Here is a 15,670-nt window from a genome sequence, read left to right on the forward strand (position 1 = left end):
TTGGTTTGGTTTCCTGGGCATGGTTTCTTCAACAAAAGTTGTGCCATTATGTGTATAGTTTTATGTCCAATTGGCCTCACCAATTGAACCTCTACAACTCCAGTTATTGTTACCCAAACCTGCTGGACTCATGCCAAGTCCTGCAGGTCACCAAGGGCAGCAACACTAACTTTAATTCCTACTACACAAACCACTTCATTTCTCATTCACACATAACCAAATAGTCACTAATTGACCATTAAAACTTACTTTCACCATTTCATGATCAAAGTCTCAATTTCATACCCAAACCCTAGCTCTACCATTCTAAATTTTTGCATTCACTTGCATTTCACCTTCCTAATCAATAGATTAATGTTAAGGGTAGCTAGAGTACCACTTCTATTCAAGGAAAATCTTCAAACTCTACCTATCCCAAAACTGCCGAAATTTTAAGAAAAGCTTACACATGGTATATTTTTAATTTTCATGCAAATTTACATTCCACTCCACTCCTTTAACATGAATCAAAAGAGAATGAGTGAGTTTAGTCACTAACCTCTAATGGAGGAAATTTCAAACTTACTAGAGTTCTTCCTTTACACTTCTTTTTGCTCCCAAAAGCTTCACTATGAGGAAAGAACAAGATTTTGTGTTGACAACTTAGGGTTTAGTGGGTAAAAAACCAAGAAAATCAAGCTTTGGTAAGCTTGGCCATGGTGGGTCTATGGTGCGGCTTGGAAGGAGGAAGATAGCTGGTGTTTATTTCAGATTTTTTTGACGTCTTTTTTGCCCCTTTTATGTATTTTAATTGTGTTTCATTAATTTGATTGGCCAAAGGAATTAATTATCTCATGCTTACATGCATTAGGTAATAAATCCAATTTACTTTCTTTTTCTTTCCTTTCCTTTCCTATTCATTTTTAAATAATTTTTCATCAATATTTGTTCATATTTTATGTCATATAATTCACTTACATAAATGGACAAGTTGGTCAAAAATCATCTCTGAAGTCGAAATGACCAAAATGCCGTCCGTTTGGCTTAACGAGCCAAAATTGTGTGTACCGATTGATTAAATTTTTCTCGTGTTTTCTTAATATTCTATTGTCATGGCAACCCCAATAATCCTTCCCTGAGGTCCCATAAATTATTTTATGAAGTTTTCCCCGGGTTTAGGGTTACTAATGGCCTTCACCGTCACTTCCCCTTTGGGTTACTCATCATTGGGGTTTCGGCTCGTTTAATCTTAGTGTATTTCGTTCCTAAAAATTTTCCTTGATTTTTATGAGCATTATTTGGTTTATTTATAACTCCTCACTCTAGCCTATTTATAATTTCAAACATTCTAGCTGCTCGGACTGACATTGATCGCCGGAACAGTAGACTATACGGACTAGCTAAAGTGAGGATGTTACAATACAAGCTTGTCACTTGTCTTCCATTCATAAAACATGATTAAATGAAGATTAAATCTAGCTTTGAAAAATGGCTTAATATGATTAAGTCTTCTAAAAGTAAGATTTAATCCTAGCACGACATGTGGCAAGCATTTAAGTAAATTTGTCTTATGTATATAAATGAAGAAAGAAGAAGAAAACCTTCTTATTCTTCTTCTTTCCTTCTTGGACGGCAATCATGGCTCCTCTTCTCACTTCTTAATTTCTCAATTAATTCAAAAGGAAAACCTTGATTTCCCTTGAATTAAAATTGCTCGAAAGAGTTTCTAGTCTCAAATACATCCTTACACCCTCATTAAAGCATAACCCCTAAAGTTTAAGTTGTTGGCAAGGCCTTAAAGACACTTTTGGTGTAACACCCTCACTTTAGTTAGTCCGTGCATTCGTGTAACACCCCAAAGTTCAGTAGTGCGTTCTGCTGCTCCGGTGACCAGTGTTGTCCGGACAGCTAGGATGCCTAGAACCGTACTTCGATATGAGTGAGGAGACATAAAATAATGAAATACAAGAAAAGAAAACACAAGAAAAACAAAGGAAAAATCATAGCAAAGAAATGTGATCAAGTTAAACGAGCCGGGAAACCTAGCGATGGGTGATCTTGCCAGAAGTCACGGCGTGGACCGTTGATCGTACTGGATCATGGAACCACGGAAAACATTTTTAGGACATAAATAGAACCTTATTGAAGAATAAATATCATTAGAAAGATCAAAGAAAAATTAAATAATTAGTACAAAGAAAAGTGAGAAATCGAAAAACAGACAAAATACGGTGTTACCGAAAAATCGGGAACGTAACCCGAATAGGGGCATTATGGTCATTTGACATCCCGAATTGTCTTTTGACCTAAATGTCCATTAAAAATAAATAATATTACACTTAGAAAATGAAATGAAAAATTAATTTGGTGGTACCTAAAGTAAATAGCTAAAATCATGGGTTAATGTGGGATTAAGTGAAAGTTTAACTTATAAAATGATTTAATTTTTAGTGGACCACTAAGGGAATAAATTAAAGCTAATGGGGCAGGTGTACACCTAACATACCATCTGCATATTCATTTTCTCTTAGTTCTTCAACAATGCCGTAACAAGCTCCCTAAGAAAACTCCATAGCCATTTTGCTTCAAACCCCATCTTCTCCTCCATTTCAACTCCAATCCCTTAAGTAGCTTTATGAAAAATGGTCTACACATCACAAGGAAGATATTGATACCAATTTTGAGAAGTTTGGTGAAGGTTTGGCAAGTTACAATTAAAGGTAAGTTTGCATTTTTGAGAATTTCTTTGTTAAAGTTTATGTTCATGTTATGGGTGTTGGTTTGGTGAAGGAAAATTTTGAGTTTGAAGGGTTATTGTTGTTTTCATTTTGGACAGCCATGAGTCACGTTTTTTATGAGATATTTGTGCATATAATTGATGAGAAATGGTGTTGATCATGATGAATTAGTAACCTAGTGAATTATTTCATGTTTATATGGTGATTTATGCACTTGGATGGGAATTGGTAAATTGGATGGCACTTTGATGTTGAAGAATGGTTTACGGCAGCTTGGGGACACTTGAGTAATGGTATATATTGAAGGAAGTGTGGGCAGAATATTGACCTAGAAGGTTGATGAGATGTATGTAGATTGATATTGTAAAGTGTATGTAAAATTTGTAATGGTTAGGTGTGTTTGTAATGGTAATTAGAAATTGTAATTGTGAATGATATTTGGTGTGTTGAGGGTAATAGTAATCTGCCCAAAATAATGTTAATGTAAAGTAGATAATGCTTTTGGTAATGTACCAAAACAGATTGGTAGGGTATGGAAGTAAACTTTGCAAGTTAAATGTGTGTTTGAAGTGGGGTGTGAAAGGCATAGTGAGGGCAGTGTACATTTTAGCCTATAACCTTAAATGTGTAACCTCAATTGGTATGAGACCAATTTGAGGTGAAACTAGGCACAAAATGTGCCAACTTTCATTGAGAAACCATACCAAAATTCTGCTTGCAAGGTGATGTGAAAAATGACCAATTCGGATTAGGTACACTTGAGACCTAAAAACTGACCATTTGAGCAGCAGTGAGTGTTTAGGCCATAACTCACTCAAACCAGGTCCAATTGACCTGAAATTTAACCAAGAATAGTTAAGACCCATACCTACAAGTCTTATGAAGACACCAAAACCCAGAAATGACCAGAAGCAAGTCAAAAAGCTTGCACAAGTTCGGGTCCAAAAACTGGCCGAACCAAAGTTGACCAAATTGACCTAAAATTGACCTAATTTGGTACCATTTGACCAGCAATAGTATAATGACCATAACTCGGCCTACTTAACTCGGATTGACCTGAAATTTTGCCCCGCGTGCAATAAGACCTAGATCTACAAGTTTGTAGTTTCGACCGAGACCTGAAAATCGAGGGAACTAGATCGTCCGGTTAGGTCAAACTAGTGTCCCGGAATCCAGCGATTTGCATTAAAATGCACTAAACAAGGAAATGACTTTGGTAAAACATACCAAACCTAAAACTCTATCAAATGTGACATATTAACGACACTAAAACCTAATTTACCTAAAACGCAACGAGGGTCGGTATATTAGGTGATTAATTGAATAATTGAGTTCAGTGCATTATTTACCAAACACCATCGTTAGAGGCAAATTAAATTAGCACTGAAACACTTCAAATTGTGTTTCTCAGTTACTAAAGACTCAGGGAAAGGGAAGGAAATACTGAGTCAGACCAGGGAGACAGTCATCAGAGGTTTGTGCACAACGGCTATTGCTTTTGAATTTTTCAATTGAAATAAATATTGAATATTTGTATATTATTGTTTTAAATTGTATTTGTGCACAACAACTGTTTCTTTTGAATTATTTTCAATGGAAATAAATATTGACTATTTGCATATCATTGTTTTAAATTGTGGAAATGTGTTTGGTGGACACTTATTGATTGAAAAACATTGTGAATGGTTTGAAACTGTGAAAAATTGTTTGAATGATATTGATGGAAACTTATTGATTGAAAAGCACTGTAAATGGTTTTTGTGGAAATTGAAGTTAATTATGAATTGTGTTGCCATTTTGTGAATGAAATTATGACTTTGGAAATTTATTGGATTCAATCATTTGAATAAAATGTTTGGAATTGATTTTGTGTTCACACTTAGCATGACAGTATCGTATCATTCCTGCTCCAATTATGGGGTTGTGATCGTTTATTTTCCTTCTCCATTTATGGAGTCGTGATCGTTTATTTTTCTCCCTCTCTGGTTTACCAGTTGAGGTGATCGGATGAGTACTCATTATATAGCTAGCTCCCCTTCCTCATTGATTTTGATTAGTGAGATTGTGATTGCTTTGTCGTGGTGTACAACACGGCATTGATCGGAAATTTGTGTCATGGCTTAAGTTGTGAATGAATTGGCAACACTGTATTCTTAAATTATTCGACTAAATTGCATTATTATGTATTGTGAGATTGTGAAATTGATTTAAACTCTCATTGACATATACTGTCTTTTGAATTCAAACATGATCTGACTTATGGAAAATTATTGTGATATTGACAAATGGAGTTTAAATTCTTGTTGACATCTATTGTCTTGAATTTAACTATGATTTTAAGTATCCACTATTTACATGACTTATGAATTGTGATTTGAAATTGTATTTGGTTAATGTTGTGCACCACTGAGACATTGTCTCAGCGGTAGCTTTATTCTTTATCGCGAGTAGAGACAGACAGGCGATGACTAGGTGCATATACCTCCAATGAGAGATTTTGGGTATAATGAGTATACCAATATTTTGCATTTTGTCTTGTAATGTATGACCTGTATGTACATATTGTTTTAGTTTTGAGCAGTTGTAAATTCAAATTGTACCTTGAAGTTGTAAAATAATTACGAGCTGTTTTGATTTGTAAAAGCTGTATTATATTTCCTTATCTCAGACTTTGAAAAATTTATATGGAATTGAGTTGATAAATTGTTGTGTTGAGAAATGTATTGAAGTTGAGATTTGGAAAATTATTGAAGTGCTTTTTACAGGTTTTCTGAAGAACTGTTTTGTCCAAAATACAAATGGCACTCTGCTAAAATTTTTACAGAAATTCCAAATAAACCAAATGATTAGTTGTTTCACTTCAGTTCACCAAAGTCTTTAACACCTGTAAATAGTGCTCACCACTGTAAAAGAAGTAAGAAAAGTTTTTTTTAAAATCCCTTGTAGTGTATTTAATGGGTTATCAGTAGACGGAGTTGGTAATTCATTAGGTATACTACGGGATCATGTTATGCCTTACAGAGGGGTAGGGTGTGACATGTTTTAGTGGTATCAGAGCATAGTTTTTAAATTATGTTTTCACCTGTTATTTGAATGTTCTTTCTGCATAGTACAACTGCTCAATATCATTGTTGATACATACAGTACATTACATTATAAATATGCACTAACGGGAGGAAATCTCCTTGTGTTATTTGTTCAGGAGATCTTAAATCCTCGCATTGAATATGGAAGAGGGTGATCGTTCAGTCGATCAATCTATTGAGGCTGAGGTGCAAGGGATGCCCTGGCCTACAAAATGTTAGTGGTTCAAGACACCGGCCTGTACGCGATTTCTGCTCGATTCGCTCGTGAGATGGTCGCAATGTTCCAGCAAATGGCTGGTAATGCACCTACTCAAGTCCCAATGCAGACACCAGTGGTACAACCACAGTCTCCTACGAGGCAGTATGATAAATTGATGAAGTATGGGGCTACAGAGTTTAAGGGGACAGTAGATCCTCTAGAAGCTGAACAATGGTTAGAGAGAATGGATAGGGTGTTCAAGAAGCTACATTGTACAGAAGAGCTTAGGTTTGAATACTCAGTGTCCTTGCTACAGGGGGATGCTTATGACTGGTGGAAAACCATTCCCCTCAGTCTGGTAGAGCCTGCAGTGCTAACATGGAATGACTTCCTCAGGGAATTCAGGCAGAAATATATCCCTGATGCCTATGTAGACCAGAAACTACAAGAATTCCTAAGTCTGAAACAGGGGGGCAGATCAGTGGCTGAGTATGAAAGAGAATTCTCCCGCCTTAGCCACTATGCAGTAAGTTTGCTTGCTACCAGCAGGGAGAGATGCAAGAGGTTTGAAACTGGCTTGAAGCCCAGTATCAGAGTACAAGTGCTCGGCTTCAAACACACTAACTTCTCTGAACTTGTTTCTCAAGCCCTAGAGTTGGAGAGAGTTGAGTTTGAGACTACTCCTAAGAAAAAGAGATCAGAGAAGACAGATGAAGAGGGAAAGTCAGTAGAAACGAGTTCGGTGGTCCTCTTTGGAAAGAGGAAGAACTATGAGGACACAACAGAGGTGGCAAGAAGTCTAGTAGGGAGGACATTCGGAATGAAACCTCCTTTATCCAGTCAAAGATAGTCTGGAGGTTCCTACCATTCCCGCCAATGTGAAAATTGTGGAAGATATCATGGTGGGATATGCTATAAGGCTATTGGAGCTGTTATAGCTGTGGAGGCATGGGACACTTTGCCAAGGACTGCACGATGAGTCGCAGAGTTGGACCACCTCCTACTCGCAAAGGGTCGATTGAGCCACTGTTGCGAAGTTCACACCACCCACAGAGGTAGAGGCGGGAGTAGAGGTAGCCAGTGACGGCCAAGGCACGATAAAACATTGAGCAAGATAGTGCTCGATCGAGTCTATGCCATGAGACAGAGAGAAGTGGCCGAGACATCTGATGTCGTGGCTGGTACCTTCTCAACTTTTAACCAAGATGTGTTTGTGTTAATCGATCTGGGTTCTACCCATTCTTATGTGTGTGCTAGCATCATTGATTGCATTGCTGCTCCAGGTACAAAAATGGATTTTGAGGTGCTAGTAACAAGTCCGTTAGGACAGGAGGTCGGGGAAATAAATTTTGATGCATTAGTGATTAGTCCTTTAGGATAAGGATTGTGATAATAAGTGAAATTAGTTTTGGAAGAGTTTATCGGCGAAAAGTATTTGCTGACACACCATAAAATTATAAAGCTAATTGGCGAGCCTACTTAATGTAAGGCAAGAGAACGTAAAAGTAAGTTACAGAAATAGAATTGCTCTAGATGAAGGCATAGATGTTACTATAGTAATTGTTAATAGATATTGTAATCAGAAGAAGTTCGGATATCAGTGAATTTGAAAAGGATAAAAGATAGGAAAGTTTGATCTATTGAATAAGCTGTAGATTACAGTACTAACTTGAGATTATTGTGTAGAGCTACGTACTACCCGATAGTACACCTAAATGAGAATAGTTGCCAACGGCATCTGTTTTTTTTGTATAGTTATGCCAGGACAGAATTTAATTGTTAGAAATAAGTTGAAAATCCTACTTAGGGATCTAAAACTCAAAAATTAGAATGTCGAAAGGTTATAGTTCAGTACAAAAGAAAGTAAGTTATAGAATATTGACAGATAAAAAGAGTTATGGAAGTAGAGATTTGAACAGTTGATTCATATATAACAAAGAAATATTCCGAATGGGAGGAAGACTATGGACTAGAATGGTCAGAGGACCAATGCCTGATGAATGATTCTAACATGACCTCAAGGGTCATTCAAGAAGGAACGTGAGCTGAAATATTAGACAACATAATAGTAAGAGGAGATTGGGGTTATCCAAGCAAATTAAACATTGTATTAGATTGTTAAAAGTCTTACGACCATATAGAAAGGAGAAAATAAACGTATGACTATTGTAAGATGGCTATTAGGTAAAATTTCGAGACGAAATTTATTTTAAGGGGGAGAGAATTGTAACACCCCAAAGTTCGGTAGTGCGTTCTGCTGCTCCGGTGACCAGTGTTGTCCGGACAGCTAGGATGCCTAGAACTGCCGATATGAGTGAGGAGACATAAAATAATGAAATACAAGAAAAGAAAACACAAGAAAAACAAAGGAAAAATCATAGCAAAGAAATGTGATCAAGTTAAACGAGCCGGGAAACCTAGCGATGGGTGACCGCACCGGGAAGTCACGGCGTGGACCGTTGACTGGCCCTGGACTGCGGGGAACCCTGGAAAACATTTTTAGGACATAAATAGAACCTTATTGAAGAATAAATATCATTAGAAAGATCAAAGAAAAATTAAATAATTAGTACAAAGAAAAGTGAGAAATCGAAAAACAGACAAAATACGGTGTTCAGAAAAATCGAACGAATCTAACAGGGGCATTATGGTCATTTGACATCCCGAATTGTCTTTTGACCTAAATGTCCATTAAAAATAAATAATATTACACTTAGAAAATGAAATGAAAAATTAATTTGGTGGTACCTAAAGTAAATAGCTAAAATCATGGGTTAATGTGGGATTAAGTGAAAGTTTAACTTATAAAATGATTTAATTTTTAGTGGACCACTAAGGGAATAAATTAAAGCTAATGGGGCAGGTGTACACCTAACATACCATCTGCAGATTCATTTTCTCTTAGTTCTTCAACAATGCCGTAACAAGCTCCCTAAGAAAACTCCATAGCCATTTTGCTTCAAACCTCATCTTCTCCTCCATTTCAACTCCAATCCCTTAAGTAGCTTTATGAAAAATGGTCTACACATCACAAGGAAGATATTGATACCAATTTTGAGAAGTTTGGTGAATGTTTGGCAAGTTACAATTAAAGGTAAGTTTGCATTTTTGAGAATTTCTTTGTTAAAGTTTATGTTCATGTTATGGGTGTTGGTTTGGTGAAGGAAAATTTTGAGTTTGAAGGGTTATTGTTGTTTTCATTTTGGACAGCCATGAGTTACGTTTTTGATGAGATATTTGTGCATATAATTGATGAGAAATGGTGTTGATCATGATGAATTAGTAACCTAGTGAATTATTTCATGTTTATATGGTGATTTATGCACTTGGATGGGAATTGGTAAATTGGATGACACTTTGATGTTGAAGAATGGTTTGCGGCAGCTTGGGGACACTTGAGTAATGGTATATATTGAAGGAAGTGTGGGCAGAATATTGACCTAGAAGGTTGATGAGATGTATGTAGATTGATATTGTAAAGTGTATGTAAAATTTGTAATGGTTAGGTGTGTTTGTAATGGTAATTAGAAATTGTAATTGTGAATGATATTTGGTGTGTTGAGGGTAATAGTAATCTGCCCAAAATAATGTTAATGTAAAGTAGATAATGCTTTTGGTAATGTACCAAAACAGATTGGTAGGGCATGGAAGTAAACTTTGCAAGTTAAATGTGTGTTTGAAGTGGGGTGTGAAAGGCATAGTGAGGGCAGTGTACATTTTAGCCTATAACCTTAAATGTGTAACCTCAATTGGTATGAGACCAATTTGAGGTGAAACTAGGCACAAAATGTGCCAACTTTCATTGAGAAACCATACCAAAATTCTGCTTGCAAGGTGATGTGAAAAATGACCAATTCGGATTAGGTACACTTGAGACCTAAAAACTGACCATTTGGGCAGCAGTGAGTGTTTAGGCCATAACTCACTCAAACCAGGTCCAATTTACCTGAAATTTTAACCAAGAATAGTTAAGACCCATACCTACAAGTCTTATGAAGACACCAAAACCCAGAAATGACCAGAAGCAAGTCAAAAAGCTTGCACAAGTTCGGGTCCAAAAACTAGCCGAACCAAAGTTGACCAAATTGACCTAAAATTGACCTAATTTGATACCATTTGACCAGCAATAGTATAATGACCATAACTCGGTCTACTTAACTCGGATTGACCTGAAATTTTGCCCCGCGTGCAATAAGACCTAGATCTACAAGTTTGTAGTTTCGACCGAGACCTGAAAACCGAGGGAACTAGATCGTCCGGTTAGGTCAAACCAGTGTCCCGGAATCCAGCGATTTGCATTAAAATGCACTAAACAAGGAAATGACTTTGGTAAAACATACCAAACCTAAAACTCTATCAAATGTGACATATTAACGACACTAAAACCTAATTTACCTAAAACGCAACGAGGGTCGGTATATTAGGTGATTAATTGAATAATTGAGTTCAGTGCATTATTTACCAAACACCATCGTTAGAGGCAAATTAAATTAGCACTGAAACACTTCAAATTGTGTTTCTCGCCACTAAAGACTCAGGGAAAGGGAAGGAAATACTGAGTCAGACCAGGGAGACAGTCATCAGAGGTTTGTGCACAACGGCTATTGCTTTTGAATTTTTCAATTGAAATAAATATTGAATATTTGTATATTATTGTTTTAAATTGTATTTGTGCACAACAACTGTTTCTTTTGAATTATTTTCAATGGAAATAAATATTGACTATTTGCATATCATTGTTTTAAATTGTGGAAATGTGTTTGGTGGACACTTATTGATTGAAAAACATTGTGAATGGTTTGAAACTGTGAAAAATTGTTTGAATGATATTGATGGAAACTTATTGATTGAAAAGTACTGTAAATGGTTTTTGTGGAAATTGAAGTTAATTATGAATTGTGTTGCCATTTTGTGAATGAAATTATGACTTTGGAAATTTATTGGATTCTCACGAATCATTTGAATAAAATGTTTGGAATTGATTTTGTGTTCACACTTAGCATGACAGTATCGTATCATTCCTGCTCCAATTATGGGGTTGTGATCGTTTATTTTCCTTCTCCATTTATGGAGTCGTGATCGTTTATTTTTCTCCCTCTCTGGTTTACCAGTTGAGGTGATCGGATGAGTACTCATTATATAGCTAGCTCCCCTTCCTCATTGATTTCGATTAGTGAGATTGTGATTGCTTTGTCGTGGTGTACAACACGGCATTGATCGGAAATTTGTGTCATGGCTTAAGTTGTGAATGAATTGGCAACACTGTATTCTTAAATTATTCGACTAAATTGCATTATTATGTATTGTGAGATTGTGAAATTGATTTAAACTCTCATTGACATATACTGTCTTTTGAATTCAAACATGATCTGACTTATGGAAAATTATTGTGATATTAACAAATGGAGTTTAAATTCTTGTTGACATCTATTGTCTTGAATTTAACTATGATTTTAAGTATCCACTATTTACATGACTTATGAATTGTGATTTGAAATTGTATTTGGTTAATGTTGTGCACCACTGAGACATTGTCTCAGCGATAGCTTTTATTCTTGCCGCAGTAGAGAGACAGCATGAGCAAGAGACTAGGCTGCATATACCTCCAGCGAGAGATTTTTCGGGTATAATGAGTATACCAATATTTTGCATTTTGTACTGTAATGTATGACACTGTATGTACATATTGTTTTTGGTTTTGAGCAGTTGTAAATTCAAATTGTACCTTGAAGTTGTAAAATAATTACGAGCTGTTTTGATTTGTAAAAGCTGTATTATATTTCCTTATCTCAGACTTTGAAAAATTTATATGGAATTGAGTTGATAAATTGTTGTGTTGAGAAATGTATTGAAGTTGAGATTTGGAAAATTATTGAAGTGCTTTTTACAGGTTTTCTGAAGAACTGTTTTGTCCAAAATACAAATGGCACTCTGCCAAAATTTTTACAGAAATTCCAAATAAACCAAATGATTAGTTGTTTCACTTCAGTTCACCAAAGTCTTTAACACCTGTAAATAGTGCTCACCACTGTAAAAGAAGTAAGAAAAGTTTTTTTTTAAAATCCCTTGTAGTGTATTTAATGGGTTATCAGTAGACGGAGTTGGTAATTCATTAGGTATACTACGGGATCATGTTATGCCTTACAGAGGGGTAGGGTGTGACAATTCGACTGTTTCGGTGATTAATGTTGGTCCGGACAGTTGGAATGTCGAGAACTATATATAAACTAGAGTGAGGAGTCATAAATAACCCAAATAATGGTAAGAAAAAATTTAGAAAAATTTAAGCAATGAAATACAGTAAAGTTAAATGAGTCGGTGCGCCGGTCATGGGTGACCCAATGGGAAGCGACTGTGAAGACAGTTGTCGACCCTATACCCATAGGGAAACCCTATGAAATAATTTCTGGGATGCTAGAGAAGAGTTACGGAGCGCTAGTAGCTTTAGAATGCCAAGAAAAGGTTAGGAAAATTTTTAAGATCGGTACAAACAGTTTTAGCTCCTTAAGCCAAATGGAGGGCATTTTGGTCATTTTGCCTTTAGAGATGATTTTTGACCAACTTGTCTATTTATGTTAGTGAATTATATGACATAAAATATGAATTAATATTGAGGAAACTTAAATTAAAAATGAGTAGAAAAAGAAAACAAATGAAAGAAAAGAATATTAATTTATGACATAAGCATATATGATGTTAAAATGACATCATTGAAAATTAATCAACCTGTGGGAAATTGATAAGTGCATAATTTATTAATTTTACTCTCATCACATTTAGTGTTTCTAGTGTGTTTTTATGCATAATTCAGTTGATTAAAGTATAAGATAGAGCACTACAAATGATAAAGAGGGACTAAAGCCCAAATTAGTTTCCAAGGTTGACAAAATAAGCTATGGGTCTATTGCAAAAGCCCAGACTTGATTTGTCACGACTAGTTTCAGTATTTATTTTGTATCTAGAGTTCTAGATGTCCAAATGAAGCAAGCCTAAGTCCAGTTGAACCTTAATAGCTACCTCTACAACTTCTATGAAGGGCTAGACGCAAGATGAGGCCATTTTAATTGTGAAAAATGGCAATGAAGTCATAACTATGGGCTGAACTGTCTGTCTGAACTAGTCCCAATTTTTGAGCCATAACTTGAGCTATAGACCTCGGATTTGGGAAAATGAGTACCCGTTGGAAAGCTAAGAAACAGGGCTACAACTTTCATGAAGAGGGCAGAGATAAATTCGGAAAGTAAGTCACTGAAAATTGGCCTTGATTTCAAAGACGTGAATGCAGGCTGAAAATCTGTCTTTTGAATTTCAAAACTTTGCCTAGTTTAGTTCCTATCTTTAGGATTAGGTTTTTTATTATAAATGCATCTTTGGGCAACAGCTAAAATAAACCATTCAGCAGCCTCTCGATCTCAAAACCACCTTTATTCTCTATTCTTTTTTTATATATATATATATATATATATATTTCTTCTTTAATTTTCTATAAGCCATGAACATGATTGGCTAAGTTTTTAATTCAGTTCAAGGGATTCAAGTTCTTTTGCTTGATTTGTGAGACCAGGTTCTTAATTTAATTTATATCTTTTTGAATATCTATTGTTTTCTGATTTCATTGTCTTTGATCTATTGAATGATTTGCTAAAAAGGCCTGTCAGTTAATTGTTTGATGTGATCAGTTGCTAGTTCATCTTCATAATCCGTAATTGTTGTGTAAGATTGAACATGAGTAGCAATTATGTTTTATTGATTATGATCCCAGTTTTTTATAATAGCCTAAGGAAACAATAGGGTGAATTAAATGATTTATGCTTCATAAATTGTTGTTCAGCTTAACTACTTCCTATTCTTAAAGTAGTTATTAATTTGATGAGGATTGCTTAATACCAATTAAGTTAATAATTAGAGTCAACAAGAGTGCTGGGCTCGAATTGATGAGTATAGGGAAGTCAGGGGTTTACCTCACTGTTTGGTAAATCTATGTTAAGTAGTCAATAATAGATAATTGTATTTCTTTTGTCTATGATCGAATCAATGCATTGGAATGAGAATTACCTTGGACTGAAGTTTGTTTAATTTGAGAGTTTCATATTTAATTTTAGTTCTTAATTTCTGATTTCTGATTTCTTCTTTGGACTGTGAATTACCCCCTCCCTCCCCCCCCCCCCCACCAAACCTTTGTTTCTTTCTTTTTCCATTACACAAGTGCATGAAATTTTAGTAATTCAGTCTCTAGGGTTCGACCTAGATTTACCACTTGCTGCAGAAAATATTTTATAGCTGATAATTTCAGTTAATTTAAATTTTTGTGGATTCGACAACCATCAAGAATTTTGGCGACATTGCCGAGGATTGAAATTTATTGGATTTCGTGTTTTTAGTGTTAGGATATTCTGTTATTAATTTTGTTTGTGAGTTGTTACTGTTTTCAGGTTTTTTTAAAAAAATATATACGGTGTTACTATTTATTAAGAATTTTGGTTGAATTAGGAGGGTGGCCCATACCTATTTTGAAGGAAATGACGTTCTGATCAAAACCAATCAATCCATAGGATTCCTTAGCCCCACCCTCTTGAGGCCAAATTCGATTGTTTTTTAGGGGTTTGAGGCATTTTTTTTTTGTTTTTACTTTGATTTCTTTTTGTTTATGACAAGAACTTCTCAATCTGGTGAGTTGATCTTTGATCCAAAAGTAGAAAAAAATAGCTAAACAGTTGAGAAAATTGGCTAAGCAGGCTAAGCAGATTCTGAGTACATTTGAAGGAGTCCTATCTCCACCGGAATTAAGTTCAGATTCGGATTTGGATTCAAATTCCGAAAACAAAACCATGGCTACTAGAACTTTGAAAGAGTTTACTGCTTCTGATCTAAACCAACAGCCTTTGTGTATTCAATACCCTGCTTTAAATGTTGCTTTTGAGTTGAAATCTGGACTAATCCATTTGTTACCTAAGTTTCATGGTCTTGCAGGTGAGGATCCACATAAGCATTTAAAAGAATTTCATGTTTTGTGTTCCAGCATGAAACCTCAAGGAGTTTCAGAGGATCAAATCAAGCTTCTAGCTTTCCCTTTCTCACTAGAAGGCACAGCTAAGGATTGGTTGTATTACCTTCCTTCTGGATCTGTCAACTCATGGAATGGGATGAAGTAGATATTTTTTGAGAAGTATTTTCCTACTTCCCGTGCTGCCAATATAAGAAAAGAAATTTATGGCATTCGGCAGTACAATGGAGAGAGTTTGTATGAGTATTGGGAGAGATTTAAGAAGCTGTGTGCAAGTTGTCCCCATCATCAAATAAGTGAATAGCTTCTAATTCAGTATTTCTATAAGGGACTTCTACCAATGGACCGCAGTATGATAGATGCTGCTAGTGGAGGAGCTTTGGTTGACAAGACACCAGAAGAGGCAAGGAGGCTAATTGCTAACATGGCAGCAAATTCTCAGCAGTTTGGAATGAGAATGGATCACACACCTATGAAGGTTAATGACGTAAGTACATCTAACCTTGAGAAATAGATTTCTAATTTTACTTCTTTAATATGCAAACTGTTAAGGTATGTGGGATTTTTTCGAGTTCAGGTCATGCTACTAACATGTGTCCTGCGTTACAAGAGGATGAATCAATGCAACATGCTAATGCAGTAGGACATTATGGACAGCCACAAT

The 15,670-nt window shown here is 35.6% G+C and overlaps 1 non-coding gene across 1 annotated transcript; it reads right to left on the minus strand.

Moving 5' to 3' along the window:
* Positions 1-15,193: 15,193 nt before the first annotated feature.
* On the minus strand, positions 15,194-15,300 carry LOC131179567 (small nucleolar RNA R71). Its single transcript, XR_009148458.1, has one exon. It is a non-coding gene; the product is annotated as a small nucleolar RNA R71 (small nucleolar RNA).
* Between the last annotated feature and the right edge of the window lie 370 nt (positions 15,301-15,670).

Source organism: Hevea brasiliensis, chromosome 4, assembly GCF_030052815.1.
Source record: "Hevea brasiliensis isolate MT/VB/25A 57/8 chromosome 4, ASM3005281v1, whole genome shotgun sequence".
NCBI lineage: Eukaryota > Viridiplantae > Streptophyta > Magnoliopsida > Malpighiales > Euphorbiaceae > Hevea > Hevea brasiliensis.